The sequence below is a fragment of the Phyllopteryx taeniolatus genome, chromosome 21 (genome assembly GCF_024500385.1).
Source record: "Phyllopteryx taeniolatus isolate TA_2022b chromosome 21, UOR_Ptae_1.2, whole genome shotgun sequence".
NCBI classification, from domain to species: Eukaryota; Metazoa; Chordata; class Actinopteri; order Syngnathiformes; family Syngnathidae; genus Phyllopteryx; species Phyllopteryx taeniolatus.
In genome coordinates, this window is record NC_084522.1 from 2504716 (window position 1) to 2510866 (window position 6151).

Below are 6151 nucleotides of genomic sequence, written 5' to 3' on the forward strand. Positions count from 1 at the left end.
TATGGGTTTGTATGTGTTCTTGTGTGTGCGCGTGTATGTGTTTAATGTATGTGTTTTTGCGTACGTGTCTGTGTGTATTTATAAACATTTGTTACCGCGTGTATGTGCTATTGTGTATGGGTTTTTGTGTGAATGTTTCTGTTCGAGTGTATGTTTGCATGTGTTTTTGTGATTTTCGGTTTGTGTATACGTGTCTTTGTGTGCGTGTGTGTTTACAAGCATCTGTCAATACGTGTGTGCGTGAGAGAGAGAATGTGAGAACGTGTACTCGTCTGAGCGTGTGTGTGTCCACGGAGGCCATCGTGTCCAGAAGTGACAACACGTGTGTGTGTGTGTGTGTGTGTGTGTGTGGTGTGCAGGGAGAAGGTGGCGGTTCCCACAGCTCAGCTCTAATTCAGCTGTAACACAATCTCCGTGTGAGTGGCGCTCCTCTCTCCCTCTGGAGTGTGTGTGTGTATGTGAGTGTGTGTGTGTGTGTGTGTGTGTGTTATTTCCCCTCACAGACCCCTTAGGATCAGTTTACCATGTCAACAACAGGGGCTGGACGGCAGCAGTAACCACACACACGCACGCACACTATAGAGTACACAAGCACGACACCTTCTAGGAGTGCACAAACATGACGTTATGTACGCTGTAAGATTTATTTTAATGTATGTTATGTGTACTTACTTCTTACTAATTTAGGGAGTTTGAGTGCAAAATGAAAACTATTCATATTTGTTTTGAAAAATATTTAGTTTTGTATTTTTTTTTTTAAATATTTGATCGTTTTCATCATTTCAAATCATTTTATTTGTATTTTGTTATTATTGAGAATTTGTTTTTACAATTGACATCATTTTCAAAGTTTGTCATTCCAGTTGTATTTTTTTTTATATTGCAAAGAAATTGTACATTTTCGAATCCCCCCCCCCCCCCCCCCCCCCCGAAGGACACTTGGGGCGATCAGAACACGTTTGGTCCGTGTTGTCATGGCGAGGCGCTTCACATAAGCCCGATAAAAGAAAGAACGTGTCGGGAGTCTTTATCTGACCTGTGTGCGTGTGTGAGTGACTTTCTGTTTATTGATGTGTGTGTTACTGTGTGAATGTGTCTGCGGTTTATCAGCATCTGTCTATGAGTGTGTGAATGTGTTACTGTGCATGTATTGGTGTGAATGTGTGTGTGTTTTTAAGTGTGTGTGTTCAACTATTGGTGCTAGCGGGGCACAATCAATTAAGGACACGTTAAGATTTTCCCAGCATCTCCTGCTCGGTGGGAAAACGGGAGCACTTGGACGCACTTTCGTGCGCGTGTACCTGTGTTTCGGCACGTACGTGCGTGGGCGCACCTCGGCTATCGAGTGTCTGCGTATGCAAATGTGTAGGCGTGTTTATCAGCGGGTGCGAAGACAGCTGCGTGAGGCAAACACTGGGAACGATTTTTGTTGGCCTTCAAAGGAGAAACAAAGCGATTGTAATGTGTGACTTAGTTCAGCTACAACAAGTCTGATATGAGTTGGGGGTGTGCGGATTAAAAAGTGCGGTGCGCCCTCCTGCAGGGGGGGTGAGCACCCTTCAGAGGAATGAAATGTTATATCAGCTTTGTTTTGTGTGTATGTGTGTGTTTTTTTTTTTTAGGGTGCATGCAGGTGTGAAGGGGGTGCGCCAACATTGAAGCGGGTAAAAAAAAGTAGTGTGCTGTCCAGTGATATAGTGGTTTTGACTTTTAGTGTGTGCGGAGTCGAAGGAGGTGCACCAACTGTCGATCTAAAATTTAAAATGAACTTCATTTGTCAATCACATTGGCGCACCGCCTTCTCCCACCCCCCCAAAAAATGTTTTTTAAAAGAAAGCTGTTACCTTAGGCCACCATTAAATTTTTCACTCACCTCTGGAGGGCGCACCGCACTTTGTCAACCAAGCACTCACTTCACCGTCCAGATAGCTTTGGTGCACCCCCTTTCCACACCTCATACGTCCTAAAATAAATGTCAAATCAAAGCTGTTGAACCCGAGCTGAGTTGCATTGTTTTATCCCACGCACCCCCAACAAGGCATACCCTTAAGAGTTGACAGATTCCGCACAGCTGCGAGGCGCACCACTTTTTTTTTTTTTCCAAAAAGGTTTTGAAACAAAGCTGTTTAACAAGACATAAATTAGTTTAAAATATATTGCGCACCCTTGAAAGGCACGGCACACTTTTTTTTTACGCTGACAGTAAAAAATTAATTTTGTTACCCCCTCGAAGGGCGCTCACGCACTCGCAGGGGGTGCGCGCGCACCACAGCTAGGAAATCCCTAACCTAGACGCAGTGTTATCTTATCAGGCGCACCCCTTCCTGGTTTTATCACACAGCCCGCGGCCCGGCAGCTAATTAGCGACTTGCTATCCATTAGCGGCTATTACGCCAAACATCAAATAGATCAGACGCGGCGATTTCCGTTTGACGTCCGCTCGGGCCGCTTCAAAGTCGGAAGTGCGGCCCGTTCCGGTGCCGCCGCGGTCCCCGGCGGGTGACGTGGGAGCGCGGCCCGGGAGGGGAACGGGATTCTTGACATTCCTGCGCCGGCTGTGGGACTGTGAGAAATATGTCTTCAAAAGTCCCCCGCAACCCTGTGTGTGTGCGCGTCCCTTAAGGCAGTGCCGTCCGTACACACTACTCAACGCACGGGCGTGCAGACCATTCAGTCTGATGCAAGTATGGACGTGCGCCCACCAATACACACATTGTAAATGTGGTCCTTTGGAGGTGCACCGACTGTTTGTGACAGATACTAGTGCAAGTAAGTATACTTGAGTTCAGTATGACGTCACGCTCGCGCGTTCCAACTGATGCCAAATGATTATGATTGGGAGTGTGTGTGTGTGTCTTCTAACTCGGGGTCCTGACAGCTGAATACACCTACTTTCCCATGCTGTCACGGGTCAAAAGGTTGCAGGCACAGTTGTCTCACACACACACACACACACACGCACACGCACACACACACAAGGCCTGTCCTGTGTGCTGTGGTTTGTCCACAATGGTGCTCGCAAGCACTGAAACAGGAGAGGCCACCGGGGGAATTCTGGTGTGCGTGTGTGCGCTAGTGTGACACAACAATAACCAAACAAATGTGTGTGTGTGTGCGCGCGCGCGTGTGTGTGTGTGTTAGCCCCAGTAAGCGTGAATGGCCTTGTGAAGCCTTCTGTCTGTTTAAATGGAGGGATTTACCGTGTGTGTGTGTGTGTGTGTGTGCGTGTATGTTTGAAGTGTTGGCATTGAAAATTCAAAAGCTTCCTGCGTTTCTTATAGATAACAAAAAACAATAAATCAGTTCATGCCAACCTTGTTTGTTTCTCTAAGGTGTCCTGCAACCTTGTTTAAAAAAAAAACAAACAAAAAAAAACTGCAAAGTTCAAACTTTGACATCTAAAATTTTGCACCGACCGCCCAAACCTTTTAATGTTATGAATATAGTTCATTAGAAGTGCGCGGACCACAAAGTATTATTCAAGATGCACAAATCGTTAAATATGATGTAAATGTGGTGCATTCGAAGTGAATTGAAGCATTTTCCCGAGCCATCTCGGGCCCCCCGTAAAAACAAATCTCCTCGAACGTAGACGCAGACGTCCTTTGAGGGGCACCAAATGGGCGCTCGCCAGCGGGTGAATGGACGCTTTGACGACGCGTCGGACGTTCGGGCCCGACGCGTTAAACTGTCTCGTAATCCCGAAGCGTTTCAAATGCGGTCCGGCCCCGATGACGGCACAGGAAAAAAGACCCAACGGGAATTGGGAAACTGACAATTGCACTTTTCGTATGAAAGTGTGCAAAAAGTTGCACTTCGTCATTTGGAGCCATGTCAAAGGAATTGAATAAGAAGCTGAGTGATTTAAAATCTTGGAAATAGTCCTCATTATAATTTTAGTGGATATAAACAATAAAAAAAGTGATGAGTGAAATTTAGGAAGTCATACAAAAGGTTCACATTCAAAATGACATTACTGGAATGTGTGCGCTAAAATGTTGTTTAAATTGTACAAAACATTAAAAAAAAAAAAAAACAACAACATTCTTTTATCCGATGTTTGTGTTTCCTAGGGCCCCTCGTAAATTTAGTCGGAAATCTTGCGAAACGTTAAGCCGAGAGAGAATGTTCCCGTTCCTTGTTGAAGTGTGCACATCGCAGAAATGACACAAAAACATAAGCATGGAGAATTCAAAGCAAAATTTCTAAATTCCCCCTTGGCGGACCCCTCTCGGGACGGCGGCATCTCTCTCTCGGGGTCTGCTCTTTTCTCAACGTCCCGAATAAGCTTGGCGCAGAAATAGCTGTGAGACTGCAGCACGGCCGTCACGGCGGCGGCGGCGGCGGCGGGGCTTTCCGCCGTGCCGCTCGGCGAGAACAGGCGCACAGAAAATACACAAACGGACACACGTCACGCTCGACGTAAAAAAAAAACACCTGACCACTCAAAAATAGACGCCATACTTCCTTTTTCATCGCCATTTAAGATCCGAGCTTATTGTCTTATTATTATTATTATTATTATTATTAGGCCGCCATTCGGGATCATTTCATGTTATGTTTGTGTTGCTACTTTGGTGCGGAAATGAACTAATTTAGTTCAACTTAAAAGTATCGAGAAAGGTTAACGTCTCATTCCGTAACCAGACTGTACCACATGGAACGAAAACCCATTTAGTGTCCCGAAGCATACCGTTTTGTAGAGCGAAATTTGAACTTCAAAATAGCGACGTTTGTTAGGGGTGTCAAAATTTGTCAGCCTTGCCGTATAAAAGCAAACCAGATTTTGCGTTTTTGGGCTGTTGGTGTTGACCAAAGCAACAACTGACAATGGATTTAGTGTTCCGAACAGGAAATTTTTCCGACCTATAAAATTCCAACATTTCTCGTAAACTTTGCATTACAAATGAGAATTTTTTTTTTAGCATTTAGCATTTAACAATACAGAGTTGATGGTGGTGGTCGTGAAATGGAGCCAAACTCAAATCATACCGAGAAAATTCAGACAGTTCTAAATTGTTAAACGCCAATTTTTCTCGCTCACATTTAACAATAGATGGTTTACAAATTTCTACGAGAAGATACTCAAGTATATCAATACTGCAGTACAAACAAGAAACGCGTGACATAAATGTAGACGGTTTACAAACCAAGTTTGCCGGTCCAAAGCGTACTATCAAGATCTGAATCCAACTAGACTGCTTGTTGGAAACCGATCGCGTTTTGTAGCTGGATAACATTTAGCGTGTGGAAAGCAAGACAAAGGACGACAAAAAAGCTCAGGGAGTTCTTGGTTAGCGATTAGCACGCTAGCCGAGCTACGACGTCTGGAAGTTCCCGTCCTCGATCCTCGGCGGCCTTTCCCAGCACAGACAATGTTATGCGTCCCACAAAGGAAGCTCTCATCCGGGCTTTGGCCCGGCCTCCCTCCGGACCCCGAGAAAAGCCCCGAGTCGCCCTGACCGCAACCCGTCGAGGTGCCAAGAAGGAACATCTGTGCGACTCGGCCTCGCTGAGACCTTCGGTGAGCTTTGGGGGCGGGGGGGAGGAGCGGGGGCGCCCTGTGCGAGGGTCTTGGGAGCCTCGCAACGACGAGTGGTGTGACGGGAAGTGGCGGGTGAGCGAGTGCCAGGACTTGGCCAGTCAGTCAATGAAAACGGATTGCGCACGACCACCCATTTGACCCTTTTTTAACCTTTTTTCTTTCTCTTTGTTTCCATGCTAATGCGAATATTGCTATTTAAATACCTTATTTAAAAACATAAATAAATAATCACATTTTGGAGCTACACATTATGATGCCATGTCCAAATTATTTGCCTTTTTTTTGTTATTAATGTGACCCTTGGCCTTTCCCCTAACCCACTCAACACAAATTAGGTCAAAAGAAAACATTTGGAGATACCGCAAAATATTATTTCCTATTGCTGTACACATAATTGTGTCATTGTCATTATTTGGTTGTTTTGAATGCGACTTCCCAGCCAAACTAAGTTGGATAAAAAGAAAACACTCAACATTTGTAGATCGAGTACTCACAATATGATAACTGCCCATTTCTATACACATAATGATGCCATTATTGAACATTATGTTGTTCACGCACACCCCCAAAAAAATGGATAGAAAAAAAACCCTCAAAATTTGGCGA